General features: G+C 44.2%; 1 pseudogene; it reads right to left on the bottom strand.

The window, feature by feature from the left end:
* LOC121005602 overlaps nt 1–26,910 on the bottom strand; it is a 167,271-nt pseudogene that overhangs the window by 80,903 nt on the left and 59,458 nt on the right.

Here is a 26,910-nt window from a genome sequence, read left to right as displayed (position 1 = left end):
CTACAGGAAGTGACCAGGCCCAAGGCTGCTAAAACCACGCCCAAAGATAAAACTTTATAGACAACGAACGAGGCGTGCAGCATACAAATTCCGGCCAGCAGATGGCAGCAGAGAACAATAGACTTAAACAACATAGGTAAAACAAGAAATAATACAGTGCAGAAATTTAATATGAAAGGAACAGCACACTCCCCGTCTGAAATTCACTTTGGGGATTTCACTATTACGAATGTCCATAAAATATAAGCAACCTGTAAAAGAAAACATGTTAGAATGCAAACATAGATAGTCCTGTTTTCCAACTTGGAATGGAGAAGATCTGCGAAGCTAGATACAGTCCTGTTCACCCATCAGGGACGTTCTCGATGGGCAATATTAAAATGAGTTAGTTGATTGGTCTTGATAACGTTTTAAGCTCGCCTTTCCTGAAGATCTTCAACTCCACCTTCCGGACCTTGCCATCCTTGCTAGGGAAAACCTTTGAAATTAGTCCGATAGGCCAGTCAATCCTTTCGGTTTGTTGCTCTTTCACGGAGGGAAGTGGGGTATCCCAATCCTTGACTGTTTCAGAAAACTGTCTCAGTAGAGATTTACCTTGTATGGTGATGGGCGCTACAAATCCCAGCGGATCAAATAGGCTGTTTACCACTGATAGGACGCCTCGTTTTGTGAATGGCTTGTCTGCACAACTTATCTGAAAACCGAAGGAGTCAGCCGAGAGATCCCATCTGAGGCCCAAGCTCCTCTGCACAGGTGGACTGTCCAGTCCCAAGTTAATGTCCTTGAATCCTGGTGCATGATCGCCTGATTCGAAGGCCCTCATAACGGCCAGGCTGTTTGAAGCAATTTTGTGTAGTCTAAGTTTAGCTTGGTACAACATACTTTGAGTCCTTTTGAGCAGATCGATAGCCGCTTCTTCAGTCGGTAGTGATTTGAGTCCATCGTCTACGTAGAAGTCCTTTTCTACAAAGTCTCTGGCATCTTTACCGTACTTAGATTCTCCCTCTAATGCAGTGCGCCGAAGGCCGTAAGTTGCCACGGCAGGTGAAGGGCTGTTTCCAAATACGTGTACCCTCATTCGATATTCTGCCATCTCTGCGTTGGTGTCATTATTCTTGTACCACAGAAACCTGAGGAAATTCCGGTGGTCCTCTCTGACTACGAAACAGTGGAACATCTGTTCAATGTCAGCGGTGATGGCAACGAGCTCTTTTCTGAACCTCATCAGCACTCCGACTAGGTTATTCGTCAGATTAGGACCTGTGAGAAGGACATCATTAAGCGATACACCTTGATGTTTGGCACTTGAGTCGAAAACAACCCTAATTTGATTAGGTTTCCGTGGGTGATACACTCCAAATGAAGGCAAGTACCAGCACTCGTCATTCTTCCCTAAGGATGGAGCTGGTTCTGCATGGTTGTTGCGGAATATTTTGTCGATAAAGGCAACGATGTGTTCTCTCATCTCAGGCTTACTGTTCATGGTACGCTGAAGAGAGTTAAATCTAGACAGAGCTTGTTCCCTATTGTTCGGGAGTCTCACCCTGGTAGCTCGGAAGGGTAATGGAGACACCCAGTGATTGGTTTCGTCTTTAAGGAACTCATTGTCCATTATCTTGATAAATTCTCTGTCCTCTACTGACAAAGCTACTTTATCATCGTCCTTGCTGGTATGAAAGACTAATCTTCCCAAGTTGTCAGCAAAGGGAGGAATGTCGTCAGGTGGTTGTATGAGGTCTGGAGGCTTCTCTTTCACCTCATAGTGATGAGGGCAAGGCTTAATGCAAGTTGTGCGTCCATCTCCACACACGTACGTTTTGAATGAGCGGATTTTTGGTTGATCCAAGCATACATTTCCTATGACTACCCATCCCAAGTCCAGTCTCTGGGCGTATGGTGCATAGTCGGGACCATTACACTGTTGACGCACCTTGTGTACCCTTAGATTGTCTCTGCCAAGCAGGAGTAGAATCTCGGCGTTGTTGTCCATAGGTGGGATAACGTTGGCTAGGTGCCTTAGGTGTGGATGGTGAAATGCAGCTTCCGGGGTAGGAATTTCATCCCTATGGTTGGGTATTTGATCGCATTCGATCAGCGTCGGTAGAGGTATTTCCGTATTTCCACTGACGGAACAAGCGATGAATCCTTGTGCCCTCCTGCCGCTAGTCTCTATGCGACCCGAGCAGGTGTTCAAGATGTAGGGTTCTGACGGTCCCTTTATTCCAAAGGCTTCAAAGAATTTAGGTCCTGCTAGGGAGCGGTTGCTTTGGTCGTCAATGATGGCATACATTTTTACTGCCTTTTCTGGTAGCCCCTCCGGGTAGACCTTGATTAGGCATATGCGGGCACAACATTTCTCACTCTGGCCCTCCCCACATACGTCCAAGCATGAGCAGGAAACAGCAGTGGCTGTGTTAGCGTGGTTCTGGGGCTCCCCGCCATGACTCGGAGCAGGACTGGTAGTGACAGCAGCCGGTGAATCCCTTGTGAGTGGAGTTGGGTGCATGGCTGAGGCATGTCTTTCACTATGACACTCCTCACACTTGATAATGGATTTACAGTCCTTAGCCATGTGCTCCAATGAAGCGCAGCACCTAAAGCATACCCCAAGCTCGGTGAGTACTTTCTTGCGCTCCTGTATTGTTTTGGATCTAAATCCTCTGCATTTGTTCAGTGAGTGTGGTTTTTTATGAATGGGACATTCACGATTGAAGGCCTTGTCTCCTGATGAGGTAGTGTACTGTCTACCAGTGGGTACTGCAGATGATGGTAGGTTAGTCTTTCTAACATTCACGCTGCTCTTAAAGTCTCTGTGTTTATGCACAATACTTTCATACCTTGATGATGGTGTCACTGAGGCTGTAGTATTGAACTCCAGGAAGTCAAGGCTGGGGTCATTCCTCATCTGGGACTGTTCATCGATGAATCTACAGAAATGAATAAATGGGGGAAAAGTGACGTCATGCACTCTTTTGTACCTTGAGACTGATGCCGCCCACTTCTCTTGCAGGCTGTATGGTAGCTTCACAACAATTGGGTTCACCCCATGGGCTGTATCCAGGTAGCACAGCCCGGACAGACGAGGGTCTCTTTTGGCGAGCTCCAGTTCCATGAGCAAATCACTTAAATCCTGAAGCTTATGGACATCTTTGAGACTGATCTTGGGGACGTTCTGCAGTCTCCTAAATAGTGCCTTCTCTATTGCTTCTGCACTGCCAAAGGTGCGTTCGAGTCTCTGCCAGGCTGCAGCGAGACCTGCCTCTGCTTGTCCCACATAGACAGTTCTAAGGCTCTTGATGCGATTTGTGGAGCCTGGGCCCAGCCATTTGATCAAGAGGTCGAGCTCCTGCTCTGCAGTTAGGTTGAGGTTGGCGATGGCAGCCTTGAAGGTTGCCTTCCAGGCTCTGTAGCTCTCCGCACGGTCATCAAATTTTGAGAGACTGGTGTTAATTAGCTCTCTGCTCACCATAAACCTGGCAAACTCAGACACATCTGATTTCTCACTGCTTGTTGCCATGACAACTTGTGATGCCCCTGGGGCGTATAGGCTGCGTGGCGTGAAAGGGTGAGATGCTTCCGGGTAGAATGATGTTGCTGCAGGGTTGAGCTGTGGTCTAGCCTCTGTAGATTCTGATGACTGCTGCTTGAGCTGTGGAGGTAGGCCAGGAAACACCTGGTAGCCATCTTGCTGTAATAACTGCCCTTGAGAGGGCGCGTCTGGGAGACTGTTATTGAATTGCTCTGGTGCTGTGGGTATCGCTGGCACTGCAGGTAGAGCTGACTTGGAGGTTTCAGTGTTGTTGGCTTGGACAGTACTGCACACTGGGGGTGTTGCAGATAACTGTTTCAGTACGTAGTCGCTGGTGCGATCAACTGGATCGTCTATCTCCTCTGGTGGTAAGCAGACTGAATCGAGGCCTTGGCTCAATGCTTGCTCAAGTAGTCTTACTTTTGCTAATGCAATTTCCTCTTCCCTCTCTGATTCAAGGATCTTTATTCGAGCCTCTGCTTCTGCCCTCTTGGCTTCTGCCTCCGCTTCTGCCCTCTTGGCTTCTGCCTCCGCTTCTGCCCTCTTGGCTTCTGCCTCTGCTTCAGCCCTCTTGGCCGCCGCCTCTGCTTCTGCCCTCTTGGCTTCTGCCTCTGCCCTCTTGGCTGCCGCCTCCGCTTCAGCCCTCTTGGCCGCCGTCTGTGCTTCTGCCCTCGCAAGGACTTCTTTTTCGGTGAAGGAACGCCTCACTTTGGATTGCTCTGCATTTATGCGGGCCTCTAGTAATCTGTCGCTCAGGGCGGAGCTTCTAAAGCATGATGATCTATAGGACCGCGAGGAATGTTTTGATGAATGCGATCTGTGTGATCTGGTTTCTTGTAAATGAGAGATGCAGAGTTCCACTTTATCTTTAGCGTCCAGCACCATGGCGTCTCTTTGTCTGTCTATTGATTCTGCCTTGCACAATTCTGACGGGGCTTCTTCAATATTAGAGTCTTTTAGAAAGGTTATATACCTCGTGGACAGTCTCTTGTATCTTTCATGGGCTGCGTTCAGCCGCCCGACGGCAACTTGTAAACTGGTGCCATCGCCTGAGGAGGACTTAAGTCCTGATATGAGGGAGGAAACTCGTTCCCATAGCTCTTCCAGGTTGTCACATAGCTCATCTTTCCTGGTGTGATAATTTTCTGTGATCTTTATAGTTGGTTTGAGAGAGCGCCTTGGTCGCGTGACTTGGTCTGCTGGAAGTGTGGGTTCTACCTCCAGCTCTTCATAATGATCAGTATCGGGTTGCATTTGCTTTGTTTCATCACTGGGGAACTGTACGAGGTCCTTTTCGGCCATTTTGATTTAAGGTGCGCTGTCTCTTTAAGAAATCGAACTTTTAAATTGGGGGCTGAAAATTGCAGTGCGGCTCAGATGAGGCACCCCGATGAGTTTCCCAAAGTCCTTTTAGTGAATTGTGGGGTTTTGGTATAAGGGAGGCCCCGCGTGCGTGAACAGTTCTTATATCATGCGAGCAAGGGTTAATATAGGATGTAGAAAGTGGCTTGGCGAGTAGTGGAGGACTTCCAGGCGAGAGTATATCTACTGCGGACACGCCGTGCTTCCCCTTGGGCTTATGGGACGTGCACTGTTGCTGGGCAGATTTGCTGGGAGTGGGCCTGTTGCAGGGGAGGTTCCTGAGTGTGGCACTGGGCTCTGAGGGAACCTGTAGCCGGGCATTGGACGTTGAGACGGGTATTTACTGGGGTATAAGGCTTTAAGGCAGTTTTTGACTGTTCTGTCCCCACATGAAGGCGAATGAAGGTGTAACTGATAATGGCTTTGTGACTGTCCTACCTTCGTATCCAAGCAGTGGAGCAGACCGGACCGGCAGATGCTCAGGTTAGATGGATCCAGACGTAGACAGGAGGATGCAATCAAACGTGGGTTTATTTGATCTAGAGCAGTGACATACGGTGATGCAATACAGTAGACTTCTGAGGCTAACTGTTGAGGCTACTGCTGAGGCAACTGCTGGTCAAAAACTGATGCCTTCACAAGCCAAGGTGTGTGTCTCCAGTCACAAAGGATGCAGCACTGAAAAAGGCTACAGGAAGTGACCAGGCCCAAGGCTGCTAAAACCACGCCCAGAGATAAAACTTTATAGACAACGAACGAGGCGTGCAGCATACAAATTCCGGCCAGCAGATGGCAGCAGAGAACAATAGATAGAAACAACATAGGTAAAACAAGAAATAATACAGTGCAGAAATTCAATATGAAAGGAACAGCACACTAGGGTCACCACAATATTATAAAAACAGCAAAACAACGCTCAGTAAGGAATATGGCATTACCAGCCCAGCTTCAGATAATGAGTGAATCGTGTCCTACCGCATCCAGTATTCATTGGTATTGGTGATGCCACCTAATGTTGCCGGTTGAAAGAGGTGAGTATCATGGTTTCCAATTTTCATCACGTAAAACTTCAAATAGGGTAACAGCTGTAGCTGGATTGGGATCACTGCAATGGAATGATAGAACCAATGGCTCACTGAAGCCAAGGAAGTTTTTTCTGATGAGGCATTTATATCAAAGAAGTATTTCCCGTACTTCAGGGTAGCTTTTAAAGAATTCTCTAAATTGTATAATGAACATATTGCTTGCTGGTGGGAAGTACAAAGCCTGGACAGCTACATTAAAAACTGGATTGTTCCCAAGGGCCTGAGGATTACACTGAGTCCGAGGTTCTCAGCCAAGTGGAATAAGATTCACCTTGTGAGTTCATTACATTTTATGCAACTGTTATTAGAAGAGGAAAGAGTTAGTCTTGACAGTCTTGGAGTCCATTCACACGTCCGTGGTGTATTGCGGATCCGCAATACACCGGGCTGCACATGGCCGGCACTAAATAGAGAAGTCCTATTCTTGTCCGCAGCTGTGGACAAGAATAGGACATGCTTTATTTTCTTGCGGAGCTGCTGACCGGAAGATCAGGGCCGCGCTCCGGAAATGCGGATGCGGAGAGCACATAGTGTGCTCTCCGCATCCATTCCATCCCCATAGAGAATGAATGGGTCCGCACTTGTTCCGCAATTTGCGGAACGGATGTGGACCCATTCTACGGACGCGTGAATGGAACTTTAACATCAGACTTAATGAACAAATAGAGATCACAAAAAAAATATAGGAGCAACCGATTGGTAGAGATACAGACATTGACATTTCACATCCCACAGTGTTGAATTGCATCACCCATACCAACAAAACTTTGGATGTGGTAGGACACTATGGTTCACTTCCTATCTGCAAGCGGGACTGGTACTGCCGTGTACCTTACTAGATGTTGTCTTGCTCTTTTGATAATATTGTGGTGACCCTCAAAGTATACAGGAGGGGTACACGTTGGTGGACTACTAGTTTTATTTTATTTATAGAGTAGGTTTTATCAAGAGACCATAAAAGATTAAGTTTTTTTTTATTGATTCACCCCTGAATAGTTGATCATGTGTTTCTGATGAATAGCCCATCTTTGATCACTGATGGACTGTATTGGCTTTATTGTTTATACTTACTTACATATATAATTGACAGGATTCCATTGTAGTTTTTTGTGGGGACGTTAAGGAGTTGCTTTATTTGTGAGACAAGAACCTGGAAAGCTGCAGCAGTTGTGAATCCTCCGACCAGTGGTTCCCCAAGATATCTGACAATGAAACCAATCTGAAGGATGCCAAGAATTAACTGCAGGAGAAATGTTGATATCCTGTATTATCATGCAGTTAAGAAAGAATTAGGGATACTGTGAGAATTGTCTGTAACTGTCTCTAACTCCAGTCATTTTTATGGATTTCCTTAGAATGTTATGATATAATTATAGTAAGTTTTCTGAAAACATGACATGAGTTACTTGAGGACTATAATTGAGATCTACTAGTCTATAACACACCATTCAGCTTCTTTGGATCGATCATCAGTATCAGATTGGTGGGTGTTGGTCTCCTGGGACCCCCATTGATGAGCTGTTTTCACAGCCTCTGGCACCAGAACCAGGTATTAGAACTGATTTAATGCAGCACTGCTTCCATTCAAGTGAGGAGAGCTGTAAAATTCTGGTACCTAGCTGATCGTTGGGTGTACCAGGAGTTGAACCCCCACCAATCAGATATTGATGACCTATACAAAGAATGAGTCCTCAATCAGTAATTCAGGAAACTTCTTTAATATGTAAAGCCCTAAAAAACAGGTATGAACTTTTTTCGTGGTGCCATATCTAAATGATATCCAGTGCCATAACCAAGTATAGACAAAAATCCCATAGCTAATCAGTGAAGGAGAACCTAAACTTTTAGACTACAAGCTATGAACAATAATTAGCTGAGACATCAGGACTGATGACTTGAATCACTGTATTAAATCACTAATTTAAGCTTGTATGAAGGGTTGTGATAAAATTGTGGGTTGTATGTATAGGCATACTTCTGGAACTACCCCCTACCAGACACATCCATTTGACCTGAGTGACTATACACTGCTCCTTTAATATATCCCATAGTCCATGCTAATGCAGTAGTTTTGCGGTCATGCCTTATGCTAAATTGGTGACATGACGTACAGTACTGTATATTTAATCAACCAATCAAATGTAATATCTGATCAACGGTGCACTTTAGATTGCTAAGTGTACTTGGTTGTGATTATTTAAGCAATGTCGAATTAACAATTAGTGGGATATGAGCTTTACCAGTAGACCTCTTAACAGACGCACCCTGTATTATGATGCTGTACCTGCAATTCAATTGACCAGTAGCCCATAATTTCCCTGACATGAAGAAATTTCAGATAATTAGACTATATTAAGAAACTATGGCCAGGAGCAGACTGGCAATAGACCCTACAGGGGCAATTCCAGGTTGGCCTAAGCATAGCGTGCCGCCAGCTCCCTCCTCTGTTCTCTCCTGTTCTTAATGCTATCATAGACCTTTCAGGGCTGCCGGCTGATTGCATAAGGACCTAATGCTGATGGAGTAGATCATGTGATCCATTTATGGAGTTTTACACAGTAAAAGGATTGTTGAAAAGAAAAAATGTTTTTGTGGGGGTGTTGAGGAAGGGTTGAGACGCATGCATATATATATACATACATGCATGCAAACACGTGCGTGCATGTATGATATATATGCATGCATTAATCACGTTATAGGAGGATGTGCGCGGATGTTCCCAGCATCTGCGCACATCTGCCCTTAGTGGCCCACAGGGGCTCATGAAGGCCCCTGTGGGATATATGTGATCCCTTTTAATATATGTAGGGGCTTGTGCCCCCTTATGATGTAGGGGCTTGTGCCCCCTTATGATGTAGGGGCTTGTGCCCCCTGATGTAGGGGCTTGTGATGTGCCCCTTATTATATGTGCCCCCTTATATATATATTAATGTGGTCCCTTATATAATCCCCCTTAGAAGTATGATTAATGTATACATGTGTATGGATGTGCCCCAAGCATCGATACACATGTATATTCATATTATGCCCCCTTGTCATATCCCCATACCATATAAATCCCCCCCCCCCTTACATGGACACAGATGCATCAATGTAAATGTGCCCCAAGCATTTACATTGATGTAATCTGGGTGAAGGCGCCAGGATGACCGGACAAGGTCCGGTCATTCTGGTGACCTCAAAAGGATTCAAATTCAATAGAATTTGAATCCTTTTGTTCTAATTATCTGCAGTCCTGCTGGAGATAATTAAGCATAATAGAGAGAGAGGAGATACCTCCGCTCACTCTATTATGTGCATTCTGGCATCGCAATTACCCTTGCGATGTCCGGAATGCTGGGAGCTACAGGCGGGAGATCAAAGGATCTCCCGCCTGTTAGCAAGTGCACGCGGCGCGCGTGCAGGGACGCGCGGGCAGGCGCGGTGACGTCATCTCACCGCGCCGGCCCACGTGTCCTGCACTGTAGTGGGCGCGCGCGCGCCCCCTGGTGGCGTGGGAGTGCGGGCCGCTGGGGGATAAATACCCGGCGGCCCCGGCACTCAAGGTGTCTTGACCTGGGCCCCCACCTGGAAGAGGAGCGCGTCCTGTGCTTCGGGAGTCGGCCTCCCACGTGGCAGCTGACCGGACCCCCCTTCCCCCTTAGGAGAGGCCGCAGTGAGGATCGGGACCCCCCCTGAAAGAGGAGGAGCGCGTCCTGCGCTCCAGAAGTTGGGATCGGGGCCCCCACTGGAGAGCGCATCGGCGCTCAGGACATCGGGACCCCCCCCCCTTCCCTCCGGCTCAAGGACCGACCGGATCCCTAAGGGCAGCGCATCCTGCGCTCCACCGGACCGGACCCGACCCCTGCAGCCCTTAAAGCCACCATGAGGAGAGAGCGCATAAACATTAAGTATCACCCCTTATTTCTAAACCCCACTGTGATACCCTGTCCCCTGGTTGTACCCCTGGTTAATCCCATGCCTGCAACCCCTGCATCCTGGTTAACCCCCTGATACACCCCTTGTTCCTGTTACCCCTGGACACCCCTGGTCCCTTGCCTGTCATTGTGTCCTTTCCTTAGACCCCTGATCCCCTGATCTCCCTTGGTAACCCCTGGTTCCCTGTGTGCCTGCTCTCCCCTGGTACACCCCCCATAGACCCCTGAACCCTGGTTCCCTGCCTTTGTTCCTCTGTAGAGCATGCTTCTGCTCTGCAAACAAATCCTTATAACCCTTCGTCATACCCCGTAGGGACAGTGTATAGTCAGGTGGGGTGGATTATTAATATACTTGTATGTGTGAACTGTCTAGTTAGTTTATGGGTGGAATTGGGAATGTGTAGTGTAGTTAAGGATTGTATATTTAGTGCTGTATTGTAGTGTACTGCGTGCGTAGTGTATTGTAGTGTACTGCGTGCGTAGTGTATTGTTAGTGTATTGCTTGGTGTAATAAATACTGTTATTTGTACCCTTTTGTGTAGCGTGTACTTGTTAGCGGTAGCGAGTTAGTAAGGCGCATGCAGTTAGCATAAGTGATCAGTGTAGAGCATAGCGAAAGTATTGTGTGTTGTTATTTTATAAAGGCATAAATGGGCGGAGTTATCACTAGACTGCTCCTCCCATTTATGAATATTAATTATCGATATTTGCATAAATATTGGTGAGTAATACTCCCCCTTTACAGGGGGCTCCTTTTTTGCAGGATGAGGTAACATTTTCATTGGTACTATTTTGGGGTACATATGACTTTTTGATCACTTGGTATTAAACTTCATGTGAGGCAAGGTGACCAAAAATGGCTGTTTTGGCACAGTTTATTTTTATTTTTTTACAGCATTCATCTGACAGGGCAAATAATGTGATATTTGTATAGAGCTGGTCGATAATGATGATTTATTATGAAATACACTTTTTTTTTACTTTTTATTTTTGTCCCATTGTGGGACTTCAACTTTTGGGGGTCTGATCCCCTCTACAATGCATTACAATACATGGGTATGACTGTCAGTGTATTACCAGTGTAATACACTGACAGCCTGCCTGTCTGTGAGACCCAGGGGGCTAGGTCTCACAGGCTTTCATAGAAGGCAAGCCCTGATGCCTATGGAAGGAATAGGGCTGCCTTCCCAGCCATCAGGTCCCCGTCACCGCAGTGCGGGAACCCGATGGGGATGAGGGGAGAGCGCCCTCCCGCCGCTAACCCCGTACATGGCACGGTCAGAGGCTGACCACAGGATTGAAGGTTAATGTGCTGGCATCATCGTATTCCCTAATACCAGCGTATACAGCAGGGCCACGGCTGTCAGGAACAGCAGAATCCCTGCCGTTGATTGAGCAGGCGCAGTTTCTGCACCCAATCAGCTCGCGGTACCTGTACGGTGCTGGGCGACAAGTCACGTCCCGCAGTGCCGTACTACGGCGCTGGTCAGGAAGGGATTAAATAGATGACATGTCAATTTATGATGCAGATTTCTACCACTGCAATAACTTGCTTATTTGTATATTAGACTCCACTACTGAAAAGGCTCTGCCCACCACTGCATGTTTGCATTGGCCCCATTTAACAGCAATGTAACAGTGCCTAACAGATTTCTAATCCCAGCTACTTGTTTGGCCGTGCCTTCTGCCAATTTGGACCCACCTAAATAATGGGGCCACTTTTTTTTTTTTTTTTTTTTTTAGAGGGCCAGTTTAAGTTATTAGGCTGCCCCCTGATTATGGCCAGCTCTATTTCTTATGAGGATCACTATATAATTGTTTACCTGTATAATTCCAATTAAGAAGCAGAGTGTTCCTGAAATTAAGATCCTTTTTTTAGTCATTGCGTCCACGTCGAACAATTCCTCTGATCCTGTAGTGTTTAGACGAAAGTCTTCATCTGGAGCCATCTGAAGAACAACCCCACCCACCATCAAGCTTACCACAGGGAATGGTCCTGATAAAAGAATAGATTCATATAACAATGACAGGTTTTATTCTATATGCATAATATAAAACCAAAACAATTACAAACAGCATGGACTAACTTTGTGACCGACTGATACAGAGGGGGAGAGGACACTGCCCATGAGGGCTTCCAGTCTACCAGAGATGAGGGAAAGAGACAATAGGTGAGGGTAGAAGCTGCTAATATGGTATTATATTGACAGCTGGGTTATTGTAGGTTGTAAGATTTCCTTAAAAGGTGATTTTTTAGGTTGCTTTTGAATGTTTGGGGAGATTCTGATGAATAGCATTTTACTGGCCATGCAAATTTACTTTAGTTATGATTACTGTCTATATCCATCCATTGGCTTGAGGACAGTGCTCAGGGTATTGTATGACCACATCATTCATGAAGAACATGTAACTTTAAAAACATTGCTTGTTCTTCTTGCTGATTTTAACCACTTTGACTCAAAATCTGTAATATGAAGTAATATCGACATATTGCAGAAAAGACAAGAGTGTAACATTTTATTTCATTGCTGCTCCATTATAAAGAATACTGTTTGCAGGACAGGCTTCAGGCAGTCCTGTCAGTAAGCAATGCTTTTGCTTCTGGCATACAAACAGACAGAAAAGGGGATCACAATCACATTCCGTTCCGGCAGAATGACAAGATCACCTGAAGAATGAGTGTTTGCTCAATCATCAGGTGATTGCCAACAATTTTACATCAGATTATCGGGAATGAGCGCTTATACAAATGCTCTTCCCCGCTAAGTTCTGCCCCCCTTTACTCTCCACATTTAAAAGCAATGAGAAGCCCAAAAACTGCAAATGATGCCACAAATATTGTATGCTGTGCTCCATAATTTGCAACTATTTATGCCAGAAAAATGAATGTACAGCAAATACTGATTCTGTTACTTAATCAGATGTTTTTGGCCCACTCTTTAGCGAAATAGCTGTAAAAACCCTGTCTTTTACTGTAGTCTGTCTTAAAGAAAGTATAAGAAGCACTTACCAATTGAAAGATGCTTTGAAGTCCCCAGAAAACAGTATACCAATACAGGAAAAAATGCTGAATACAGGCCATAAGCAACAGGTACTGAGGCAAGCAGGGCAAAGGACAATCCTGAAATCAACAAAGTATTGTTATTTCTCAATTAGAAGCTTTAACAGATTTACATGTAAATTAGCGTTTGGTCTAATCCTGTATATAGTCCATGGTCAGGGGTATAGCTATAGGGGAAGAAGCTGCTTTGGGGCCCAGCAGTTTTTATTGTCAGGGCCTCCTCAACTGTATTGTATAATGACATCATATACAGTATTCACGTGTAGGAAACCGATAGAGCAGCTGCCAGGCTTCATCTAAGAGAACGATCCAGACTAGCCACCGGAGTTAGAGTTGCACAGGTGGAGAGGGTTGCAAAAAAGTTTGGGTGGGGGGGCTTTCAAAAATGCAGGGAGAGATGTCAGCAGGCGCTAGGGACAATGCTAGGAAAGACTTCATTGTGCTAAAAAAAACTATTTACAAGTTCAGGGAAAGATTAGTCAAGCTGTAGGGAAAGGATAAGGCGTCATTATCTATACTATAAAAGGAGAACAGGGTGCAATAGGAGAGTGTACAGCCTGGGTAATAGGAGTGATTCTATTACACCTTGCTGCACTAATTGGGGATCCAAATTGCAGTTATACTGCTGCTTTTAGGTTGTTTGCACTATATGATACATCAGTAATTCCAGCAAACCTTGCTTATGATTGTGGTGCAAGTTCTTTGTGATACAGCCATTTACGGGGTGTCTTAATAGGACAGATATGTACGTCCTATTATCCATTCTGCGTTGATTTTACATTGTTTTTATTTTTTTTTTTGGGGGTGTATTAATAGGAAAAAAAGAGAAAAATATATGTCATAATTGCCTTTCAGCAGTGAAGTTACATTGTACTACAGCCATTTACAGGGTGTATTAATAGGATAGATACGTACGTCCTATTAGCCGCCCTGCATTGATTTTACATTGTTTTACCTTTTTTGGGGGGGGTTCATAATTGCCTTTAAGCGGTGTAGTTACATTGTACTACAGCCATTTATGGGGTGAATTAAAAGGAAATATACGTACGTCCCATTAGCCGTTCTGCTGTGAATTGTGATTGTTATATTTCTTTGTTTGGGGTGTAGTAATAGGAAAAAGAATACGTCTTAATTGCTGTTCTGCTGGGAATTGTGATTTATTTTTATTTTTTTGGGGGAGGGGGGAGTCATTGGGCCACTCTGTGGTCTCCTCATGCTGCTGCTACCTCACCACTCTGTCACTGGGCCACTCTGTGGACTTCTCATGCTATTCCCACCCTCCCCACTCCATGACTGGGCCACTATTTGCCTTTTTGGCCTGGTTGACATCATCATTTATTTGACCCTTCTTCTGATCTGTCAGAAGGAAGGAAAAAGGAGACACACACGGAGCCTGTCTATGTAACAGCTGTGAGGCTTGTATGACATGGTCCCTATTTTGCATCAGAATTGGCTTATGATTTGGTAGCCAAAAGCAGGAGTGGGTACAAAACACAGAAGACATGCAAATATTCCATTCATGTGTCATCTCTGTATTGGCTTTAACAATACTGATGGCTTACTAACCAAATAATGACCGAGTGAAGGCGGATTCTCAACAGACAGGATCCGTTTTTTGGGGGTTATTGTTCTGACGGATCAGAGGAAGGGCAAAATAATCAGTGAAGTCAACACAAACTTACTGCTGACACCCTCTCCACTCTATCAGGGGGCTCTTCTTGTATAACCGTTTAATAGAACAGGTTCTGTTGACATTTATGCGGAATCTACTGACGACGGTGTAAATGGAGTGTGCTTCTTGAAGCTAACATAGACCTGTAAGGCTAAGTTTGCACTTGAGTTATTTGGTCAGTTTTGGCCCTGTAATTGACCAAATGAGTGAAGTTTGAAGTAATTCTAAGAGCGACACTTGTCATCTGCATGTCATATGGACTCACAGTATTATTTCACTACGACAGCAGACTCCCTATGCGTGTTACTGCAAGGCACATTGTTCTACACCACTATAAAGGCTCTCTGCAGCCAGGAAATGTCTGTTTTTTAACACTATCTGCCACAAATAAATTCGGATCGAATCGTATTTTTTTTCGGTGAACCAACCGAATCAAGTTTTTGAGAAATTCTGTCATCTCTTATGAAGTCCATAATAGTTTACATTGGTCAACATGTTATTTTATAGATCACCTTGTCATCACCAGTAATATAGGCATTTCACCATTTATTTAAACTCTCAGTTTATTAGTTTTATTGCACTTCATGCTAAAAGCTTTAGCTGCTTTTCTCAGCCTGTGGGATGATCAGCTTCATGTCCACAGGTCCGTTTGCAATGCCTACAGGCCACAGCAGGCTTTAATTAAACTAATGAAGACCGCACTGATTCTTTGGTCTACCCTGTTAACAGCCGCACGGCACCTTTAATACTGCGCTGCGTGGTCGTGCCCTACCTGTTTCTAACCCTGTACATTCTGTAATGTAATTGTGCACAGGTTCACTTGCAGACTGAAAATTTCTAATCTCTACAATGGGTGAATGAGGTCCTGTCTGTGGGAAGGAGGGTATATGACCTGTGGGTCCTGTAACCAGCAGTTTAGTTATTTTCACTGTGTAATGCAGCATGCTGTATGTTATCGAAATACTGTTGACAAGAAGAGAACAGTGAACGCTCTGTGTCCTAGGCCTCTTGCACACAGCCCTAACTGTTTTTGCAGTTCACAAATCGCGGATCCACAAAACACAGATCCTGACCGAATACATGCAACTTTTTCCACTTCTGTAGAAAAGTCCTTTCCTTGTCCGCCAAATAGACAAAAATAGGACTTTATGTATTTTTTTGCGGGGCCGCGGAACGGGCATGCAGATGCTGACAGCATAAAGTGTGCTGTCTGAATCATTTGCGTCTTTCAATGGGTCTTTCAAAATTGCGAATCGGGTGTGGACCAAAACTACGGCATGTGCATGAGCCCTTAGAGATTTTGGAGGTACCAGCCAACTATGTTATATGTAATGTATGCGGGTGTGATTGGCATGTTGAATTTCATCACCTGATCCTCTTGTTCTCAAGGGAGATAAGCTGCTGTCAGAAATTTCTGGCGGTGGTTTACTTCCTATTAAGAACTCATGCATATGGAGTCGTCAGGAAGAATAGCTGTCAACCGACAACTATTAAGTGACTTTAGCATCTTGGACAGGGTTACATAAAATTGGATGGATTCCTAAAGTTAAAGGGGTTATCCCACAAAAAACTATTCTACATTTTTCAAACCAGCACCTGGATCTGAGTACTGAATTTAGGACAAACCCTCTGAGAAAGTACATGCCCCCTGAGCTGCCAGCTTGAAATAAATCTAGCAGAGCAATTGCAGCAATGAAGGCAGAAGCTCTGGATCCATGTGAGGTACAGGGCTGGTTGTACGTTTGTTAGAAAGAGGCGGTCATGTACTATATGATGTCTGGTTTCCATTGTTTATTTTATTCATGGGATAACCCCTTTAATTGGAGTTACACCCAGTTTACCAGGTATTGAGTAGCGTAAAGCCTCATTCACACGTCAGTATTTTGGTCAGTGATTTCCATCAGTGATTGTGAGCCAAAACCAGGATTGGAGCCTCTGCAGACATAAGGTATAAAGGGAAAGATCTGCTCCTGTTCTGTGTTTAGAGCCGCACCTGGATTTGGCTCGCAATTACTAATGGAAATCACTGACCGAACACTGACGTGTGAATGAGGAGTAAGGCCTCCTGCACACGAACGTATTTTTTTGCGGTCCGCAAAAACGGGTCCCGTTTTTCCGTCATCCGTGACCGTTTTTTCGTCCGTGGGTCTTCCTTGATTTTTGGAGGATCCACGGACATGAAAAAAAAGTCGTTTTGGTGTCCGCCTGGCCGTGCGGAGCCAAACGGATCCGTCCTGAATTACAATGCAAGTCAATGGGGACGGATCCGTTTGACGTTGACACAATATGGTGCCATTTCAAACGGATCCGTCCCTATTGACTTTCAATGTAAAGTCTGGAGTCCCTTTTATACCATCGGATCGGAGTTTTCTCCAATCCGATGGTATATTTTAACTTGAAGCGTCCCCATCACCATGGGAACGCCCCTATGTTAGAATATATTGTATGAGTTAGATCGTGAAACCTCATTTCCGTCAGTATATTTTAACACAGAGGCGTTCCCATGGTGATGGGGACGCTTCTAGTTAGAATATACTACAAACTGTGTACATGATTGCCCCCTGCTGCCTAGCAGCATCCGATCTCTTACAGGGGGCCGTGATCAGCACAATTAACCCCTCAAGTGCCGCACCTGAAGGGGTTAATTGTACTATCATATCCCCCTGTAAGAGATCAGGGCTGCCAGGCAGCAGGGGGCAGACCCCCCCCCCCCCCCTCCCCAGTTTGAATATCATTGGTGGCCAGTGCGCCCCCCCCCTTCCTCCCTCTATTGTAATAAATCGTTGGTGGCACAGTGTGCGCCCCCCCGCCCCCCCCCTTCCTCCCTCTATTGTAATAAATCGTTGGTGGCACAGTGTGCGGCCCCCCCCCCTCCCTCTATAGCATTAACAACATTGGTGGCAGCGGGTTACTAGCAATAGTACAATAGTAAAAGATTCATACTTACCTGGGAGCTGCGATGTTTGTGTCCGGCCGGGAGCTCCTCCTACTGGTAAGTGACAGTTCATTTAGCAATGCGCCGCACAGACCTGAGGCTGTCACTTACCAGTAGGTGGAGCTCCCGGCCGGACACGAACATCGCAGCAGCCGGTAAGTATGAATCTTCTACTATTGTACTATTGCTATGTAACCATGGCAACCAGGACTGTAGTAGCGTCCTGGTTGCCATGGTTACCGATCGGAGCCCCAGCGATTAAACTGGGACTCCGATCGGAACTCCGCTGCCACCAATGATGATGGGGGGGGGGAGATGGGAGGCCGCACACTGGCCACCAATGTTGTTAATGCTATAGAGGGAGGGGGGGCCGTTGGGGGGCGCACACTGTGCCACCAACGAATAATTACAATAGAGGGGGGGGGGGGGCCGCACTGGCCATCAATGATATTCAAACTGGGGAGGGGGGGGGTCTGCCCCCTGCTGCCTGGCAGCCCTGATCTCTTACAGGGGGATATGATAGTACAATTAACCCTTTCAGGTGCCGCACCTGAAGGGGTTAATTGTGCTGATCACGGCCCCCTGTAAGAGATCGGGTGCTGCCAGGCAGCAGGGGGCAGTCTTGTACACAGTTTGTAGTGTATTCTAACTAGAAGCGTCCCCATCACCATGGGAAGGCTTCTGTGTTAGAATATACTGTCGGTTCTGAGTTTTCACGAAGTGAAAACTCAGCTTTGAAAAAGCTTTATGCAGACGGATCTTCGGATCCGTCTGTATAAAAACTAACCTACGGCCACGGATCACGGACACGGATGCCAATCTTGTGTGCATCCGTGTTCTTTCACGGACCCATTGACTTGAATGGGTCCGTGAACCGTTGGCCGTGAAAAAAATAGGACAGGTCATATTTTTTTCACGGCCATGAAACACGGATCACGGATGCGGCTGCAAAACGGTGCATTTTCCGTTTTTTCCACGGACCCTTTGAAAGTCAATGGGTCCGCGAAAAAAAACGGAAAACGGCACAACGGCCACGGGTGCACACAACGGTCGTGTGCAGGAGGCCTAAGGCTGAGGCTACACACAGACTTTTAGTAGCAGACTTTTTCCCATTTTAGTTATCTAGTTACAGCTGTTATCCAGTAGTAGTTACATACTACTTGGTGCACTCCTGTGTACTGCAGCTGTCACTTAATAGTTAAATAGTTAAAATAAATCTTGTAGCACAACAAAAAAATGTATATGCAGGCTTAGCCTTATTTTTTACTTATTTAGCAATTCTGGCAGGCAGGAAATGTGTCAGCAAAAAAATAACATATTGCTTAAAGGTATCATCATATGATTAATGCAAAGAATGTAAATCAGATATCATATGGTATATGACAATCCCTTTCTTAAAAAAAAAAAAAAAAAAAAAAAAAAAGCTAGAACCAGCCCTGTACCTCACATGGATCCAGAGATCTGCCCATTCATTTTTCTAATAATTGATTTATATCAAGCTGGCAGCTCAGGGGGGCGTCCTTTCTGCTGCATCTCAGGGGACATGTCCTTTCTTTATAACACCTCCCTCCTGTACTGATGCTGTTCACAGGAGGTGAAAAAAGCAAAGATATATAAATGTAGAAATTGCAGTTTTTACTGAATAGTTTCCAATACAACAACACAAAAATATTCATCTGCTCAGCTCCTCCTGCTCTATAACATGGTGCTTTCAGATTGCATTGCATTTTGTGGTGACAGGTCCTCTCTTATGCAAACAGTGTGTAAAGTTTTGGTCAAAGATGACCTTTTGCAAACACTAATTGCCTTGGAAAGAAAAAAAGACAGGCCTGCGGTGCAAGAGTAGTGGCTTTCACTTTAGTAGGAGCTCCAGAAGTGCATGCCATAGTGAAAGTCCCCACTCCTCATGCTGCAAATTTGTCTTTTCTTCTCTTTCCATGGCAATTAATGTTTGAAAAAGGTCATCAAATATTACACAATAAGTCAATCAAGAATTGCAAATTCATTGGACTGCTACAGTTTATTTTGATGTCTTTTACTGGGTTGGCCACCCTACTAAGAGCACCCATCTTGACACAGTGCCTCTAAGTGCACTATATTTGAGATCATATACCTATTTAACCCGTTGCCTCTGAATAAACCTGTGCTCTCGTTTAGAGACTTTAATGACTAAGCTTGTTGTAGCTACCAAACTTGTCGTCCCACAGTAAACTGCCTTGTTTGAGTTATGCCCTTGTCCAACTGTTTCGTTTTGCCACCCTAGAGTGGCAAGCAATTCTTAACACTCAGCGTCAAAAGGTACTTTTCTATAAATTTTGAAACCTTTACATGCCAAAAAACTTTCCATCACAAAAACAGCTTTGGGTTCCAGTAGTTGCACCCTCACCACGGGGTGTACTTCCTAAGGATCTGCCAAGTTCCTTTTGGTACTTCTATTGGACCAAGGCCGATTTAGCATGCTTGGAACATTCAGGCAAATTTGGATTTTGGACGGCTCATTAGTTACCCCTTAAGGACCCATGACGTACATGTATGTCGTCTTTGGCCATGACTTAAGGACCAGAGAAGTACATGTACGTCATGGTGATAGGGCAGGTACAGGAGCTGCGCCCCTCAATCCATAGGGTTGTAATGATCTCAAGGTAAATATCCATCTTGGTTCTTTCTTTCTCAAGATTGCTTCCTTGTCACCTCCCCTCCTCAATACACCCACAGAATCAATTATCCGGAATCTCAACTGATTGATAGAATGGCCACAATCTACTAAATGTTTTGCAACTAGTTAATCCATCATCTTTTTTCTGATGGTACTTTTATGTTAATTAATTCTCTCCCTAATTTCCATAGTAGTCTCCCCAATATAAATTAGACTGCATGGGCACTGACTCATATATATCACATCTCGCGATCTGCACGTGCAATAACCTTTGATGTTATAAACCTGTCCAGTATATAGGTGTACAAATGTATCACCTTTTATCATATTGCCACAGTTACAGATGTTAGCATATGTCGGGGCCACATTGGACCTCTAATGTGGCCCCGACGCACGCTAACATGTACATGGCGGAGGTGGAGGACAGACTGGTGTATCAATCTGCATTTATGGAGAGGATCCTGTGCTGGTGGCACTACATCAATGATATTTTTTTGATTTGAAGGGGGTCATTGGATGAATTGGATAGTTTTCACCAACATCTTAATAGGGGGATCCTTGGATTACAGTTTACAAGAACTGTGTCTGTGAAATACAATTCCTAGATGTTAAGATCTATGTTGAACAGGGAAATATTAAAACGGATCTGTTCCAAAAACCCACTGATAAAAATAAACCTGTTGAGATATGACAGCAATCATCCTTCACGAATGATTGAATCACTCCCATGGAGTCAACTACTTATAGTGAGAAGAGTGGTATCAGATGAAAGCAAATTTGGTGACTACTATGGAAATTAGGGAGAGACTTAATAAACATAAAAGTACCATCAGAAAAAAGATGATGGATAAGCCAGTTGCGAAATATTTTGTAGATTGTGGCCATTCTGTCACAGTTGAGATTACGGATAATTGATTCTGTTGGTGTATTGAGGAGGGGAGGTGACAAGGAAGCAATTTTGAGAAAGAAAGAACTGAGATGGATATTTACCTTGATCATTACAACCCCATGGATTGAATGTAGAATTTAATGTAAGTGGTATTGAATAGCCTTATATGTTTTTTCGGTAGCATTGATTGGTTTTAATAACTGGTTTTTAACTGCACTTATTTGTTGTTTTATAGGTGGTGTATGGTGGATGCAGGATTTACATCATGCATGTGGGTGGATAGTCGGCGACTAATCTTGGCATAATTGATTCACAGCCTAAATAGGACCAGTATAGATATGGACAGCATATGAATTAATGTGTTATATTAACCGATTAGCTGAAGGTGCCCTGGATGAGCGAGATGAATAGAATGATCTGCTACACTGTATTATACCGCATGACAGAGCAGGTCTCCATAGATACGGAGGCGCTTTCCTTTGTGGGAGGGTTTGATACAATCATGTGATATCAGGTGACAGGTCATGTGAGGTGGGGATAGTCACATGGTAATGTGATGGCCGTTATCCGCACTTGGTTGAAGAGTGATGACGTGCTTTTATGCGCAATGACTGGGTACGAATGCCGAAAAGAAATCAGGTGCATGTAGTGAATGTCCCGGCAACCACAGATCACCAAGAGGTAACACACATGTCACTAATTTTGATAGGTAAATGGTTGGTAGATGACATGTCCTATTGGATGATAACAAATTGGTGGGTGGTGTAAGAACATGATATTGAATTTTATTGGTCCTCCTTGATTATGGGTGGTATCATTTGCATTATATATGTTTGGAACCAATACTTGATATTATGCTTGATAAAGGCTATTACATAGCAGAAACATTGCACTTTTTTGTACATTGTTTCATGGATGTTCGGTGAATAAAGGACCCTCATTTGGATATGCTGCGTCATCTTCTATTTTTTCGCTGATCTGTTGACCATTGAGGATCTGTGGTTTGGACAAGCTGTTGCATTCCGAGGGAGTCATACAAGGTACATTGGTGCTGCTCTAAACTATTGTTTACTGCCTATCTGAATTTAAGTCAGCATATCAACCTGCATAGTACAGTAACAAACATATCTCAGACATAGCAGGACGACGGTAGAACTACAGAGACACCTTAGACTAGAACAATTTATAATATAGAACTACAGATCTCAGAATACCGAACAAATTACAATATATGTGGAAAGGAAGGCATTTAACAAACGCTATACCCAACAACCAGAATTGAGTAAAGCCTGGATATATAAAGGCTCAGCAATCAGCAACTCCATCCCAATCAGACAGACAAAGATACCTAAAGCTACACAAGGATCAAACCCAGATTAAGATGTAAGGTAGTTGCATAAACAAAGATAGCAACTAGGTGAACTTGAAACAATCTGAGAGACCTCCTTTGCTTGTAACACTAAAACATTTTTTTACTTCTTTGGTTATGCAGTATACAGAATGCCTGAGGGATATCAGTAAATTTCAATTTCAGATGATTGCTCTATGGCATGTAAGAAATGTATTGACTTCATAAGGTCTGATTCCCCTAAGTATATGCTGATAACACCTAAACTAATGGCCAAACATATTAGATGTACAATAAGTTCTAATATTAAAACCTTCTGATCCTCCTTGTACAGTATGTCAAAACAACTTTGACCCATCAATACTCCTGAAATGTCCAGTGGTATCTGGCATCAACATGTTAGCAGAAGATCCTTTAAATACTGTAAGTTATGAGGTAGGGCCTCTGTCAGACAGACTTGGATTTCTAGCGCATCCTGCAGACTGTTGGTCAGAATTAAATCTGGGAGGCCAAGTATAATATACTTTTGGAGGCCAGTATAATGTTGGTGGTCCAGGTTTTCAGGCATCTCCTCTCTGCTGGTAGAAATATCTGCCAGAGTACTCACTCCTCCTGCTGTTTCACACTCCAGGCTGTTCACAGTGAGGGAGATTTATCAAAGTGCTTTAAAGGTAAATTGGCTTAGGCTACTTTCACACCTGCGTTAGGTGCGGATCCGTCTGGTATCTGCACAGACGGATCCGCACCTATAATGCAAACGCTTAGATCCGTTCAGAACGTATCCATTTGCATTACCATGAACAAAAAAAAAAAAAAATTTTTTTTTTTTTTTGTTCATGATAATGCAAACGGATCCGTTTTGACTTTACATTGAAAGTCAATGGGGGACGGATCCGTTTGAAAATTGAGCCATACTGTGTCAACTTCAAACGGATCCGTCCCCATTGACTTACATTGTAAGTCTGGACGGATCCGTTTGCCTCCGCACGGCCAGGCGGACACCCGAATGCTGCAAGCTGCGTTCAGGTGTCCGCCTGCTGAGCGGAGGAAAAACGGTGGCAGACTGATGCATTCTGAGCGGATCAGCATCCACTCAGAATGCATTAGGGCTGGACGGATCCGTTCTGGGCCGCTTGTGAGAGCCTTCAAACGGAACTAACAAGCGGAGCCCCGAACGCTAGTGTGAAAGTAGCCTTAGTTGCCCATAGCAGCCAATTGTATTCCACCTTTCATTTTCCAAAGGAGCTCTGAGGAATATAACTACAGGGGGCACTCTAAATACTGGGGGCACCTCAGGTCAGCATTGTAACAGTAGGGGGCAATATAAATACTGGGGGCACTCTATGGGCATTTTAAATACATGGGACATTAGGCTTTCTTAATACTACTGGGGCTCTAGAGGAGTGACTTATAGATCCACCTTATTTCTACTAAGAGCACTATGGGGGACCTTTATTACTACTGAGGGGTCTGTAGAGAGCTTTATTACCACAGGATAGTATTTGGGTGTATTGGGGAGCACAACCAGCAGGATAACACTGTTGGATCTCCAGGTTGGGGATGATGATAGAAAAGTGAGGAAGCTAAGATGTCCGTGTGTTAAACTCTGCAGAGAGGAGGCATGGCGGAAGAAGTTGTCCGAACTGAATGGAGAAGATGATGACAAGATCTACATTATAAGACGCATTACCTGCAAGGAACTGGATGTAAAATGTGGTGTGCGGGGGGAGGGTTGACTTAGAGAATTGGGCCATATTCATTGGGGCTTGGGCATCGGATATTTTGACACCTTTGCAACGCCCCTGCTTGACACTGCAAGATGGCCCATGTGAAAATGCAGATCACAGAGCCCTATGTATATAGTGGTATTAACACAGTAAAGCTCTATATTATGTGCAGATGACAGCTGTGCCCGTGTGTTTCCGAGTTCACCTCACCTTGTACTCACAAGTTGAAGGGTGGGAATGAGGACCAGATGCACTGCTGTGTGGGAGAGGCATCATTAGAAAACACTTCAGCTTGTGAGTATAGAGTTAAGTAAACTCCTTTCAGAAGCACAGGGTGTTAGCTGTGACACCTTATATAGATAGGGGTTTGTCTTTCCAAATTATATTGAATCAACTGAATATACCACAGCTTAACTGTAATCAAGGTGTAGAAACATCTCAAAGATGAGCAAGAGAAATGGGAGGCCCTTAGATTTAAATTTCAAGTGTTCTAGAAAAGGGCCTTAATACTTATATCCATAAGAAATGTTTGTTTTTTCTTTTTAATAAATTTGCAAACATTTCTAAAATTCTGTTTTAATTTTCTCATTATGGGTTACTGAATGCAGATTTATGGGGAGAAATGCATTTTTTTATTTTAGCACAAGGCCACAACATAAAATGTGAAAAAAATGAAAGTGTCTAAAACTTTCCAAATGCATGGGGGTTCTGTATACAGGGAAAATCTGCTTCTACATTCTCCTCAAATCCATCAGTCCATGCTCTGGTTACCTTGGCCTTGACTCCATGCTCCTGTCATTGATTTGGGGCTTGTGGCAAGTCCTTCATTATGGTTTCTCAAAGCTGCTCATGCTGTCTGGTTCATCTAGAAAGCTACTCATGCTGTCAACAGTTCAGACAGTCTTGAGGCCTTAAATTCCTCCAAATCTCGAGGTGCTACCTCCTTTATACACCAGTGACATGGATGTGAAACTGCTGCCTCAGAGGCCATATGACTGCATCATCAACTTATTACCTGGCATCAATCCTCCACATGGTCCTGTTAATCCACTGTACCTAAGACTAATGCCATGTAAGGCTATATAAAGGAGAAACTGGAGAAAGGATTTCTCTGTAAGTTCCTCCCATGCTAGAGCCGGCATCTTTTTGTCAAGCAAAAGGATGTTTTTCTATGACCTATATAGACTACCGTGGTCTGAACAAGATCACATTAAAAATAAATGTCCCCTGCTGTTGATTTATGAACCGTTTGATAAGATTTGCAGGCAAATGTCTTCAGCAAATTGGATCTCCAAGGTGCCTATAACCTGATTCAGATTTAGGGTACATTCACATGACTGTATGTGTTTTACGGTTCCCAAATTGTGGATGCATAAAACATGGATACTGGTCGTGTGTGTTACGCATTCTGCGGAAAGCACACGGTCAGCCCTTTGATAGAAATGCATATTCTTGTCCAGAACAGAAGTACAGATGCGGGAAGCACACGGTGTGCTGACCCCTTTGAAATTAATGGGTTTGCATTCATTCTGCAAAATTGCGGAATGGATGCAGATCCATAAATACGGTCATGTGGATGTATCCTTAAAAGGGATATGAATGAAAAACTGCCTTTAACACCTCTGTTAATGTCAATGACATCTTTCGAGATCTGTGCTACATCTGGGTGTGGTATTTCTCGATGACATCCTGATCTTTCCACCCGACTTGAAGTTGCATCGGAAGCAGGTTCATGCTGTCTTACAGTGTCTGCTTAAGAAAAGGGTCTACACCAAGTTTAAGAAATGCCTATTTGAGATATCGTCTCTTCCCTTTCTGAGTTATGTGATCACAGACAATGGCCTACAGATAGACCCTGAAAAATGGTTTGAGATGCTAGACTGGCCTTGTCCTCCGGGCCTGAGAGAAATTCAGCGTTTTTTGTCTTGGTAACTATTATCAGCAGCTTTTCCAATGTTTCTCCATGTACCTCTGTCTCTGCCCTCAGAAAACGAGTGAATACCAAAGATAGGACACCACAAACCATAGCTGCATTCCAAACCCTAAAACAAGCCTTCTCTTCTGCCTACAACTTGTATCATCTTAACGTTACAATACAGTTCTTCTTGGAGGTGGGTGTGTCTTCAGTAGGAGCTGGAACAGTATTGATCCAAAAGAGTTCTGGTGGCAAGACATGCAGCTTCCACAAAAGTGTTCTCTCCTGATAGGAACAATTCTATTAGAGACTCCAAGCTTCTCGATATCAAATTAGCTTCCAAATGAGCTCTTCTGGAGGGTACTTGTCATACTGTGTTTATACTGACCAAACAAATTTGACATACTTCTAGACTGCTAAGGAGCTAAATCCTAGCCAAACTAGATGGTCTCTCTTCATTGATTGCTTCAGTTTCCTTATGTTTAGAGAAGAATGTCAAGGTGCATGCCCTGAATTATGTCTGTTTCTCCTATTCTGGTTAAATACATAACTTCGGGGTAAATATTCATTCCTATACAAATTCTAGATGTCAAGTTAGGTTTCTCTTCTGCATATCATCATCAGTCCAATGGGCAAGTAGAACGTTTTAACCAAGTTTTAGATAATTATCTGTACTATTTCATCTCTTCTTCCCATCACAACTTATCTTTGCTTCCTTTGCTTTATTCTCTTAAAAATAACCAGTCAGGTGATTCTACCAACAATTCTGCATTATATTGCATATGGACTGGATCTGAAGATTCCACTGCCTGTT

This window comes from Bufo bufo, chromosome 6, assembly GCF_905171765.1.
Source record: "Bufo bufo chromosome 6, aBufBuf1.1, whole genome shotgun sequence".
In the NCBI taxonomy this organism is placed as follows: Eukaryota; Metazoa; Chordata; class Amphibia; order Anura; family Bufonidae; genus Bufo; species Bufo bufo.
Note: the sequence above shows the minus strand (reverse complement) of the source record. Positions and strands in the feature narration are given on the sequence as shown.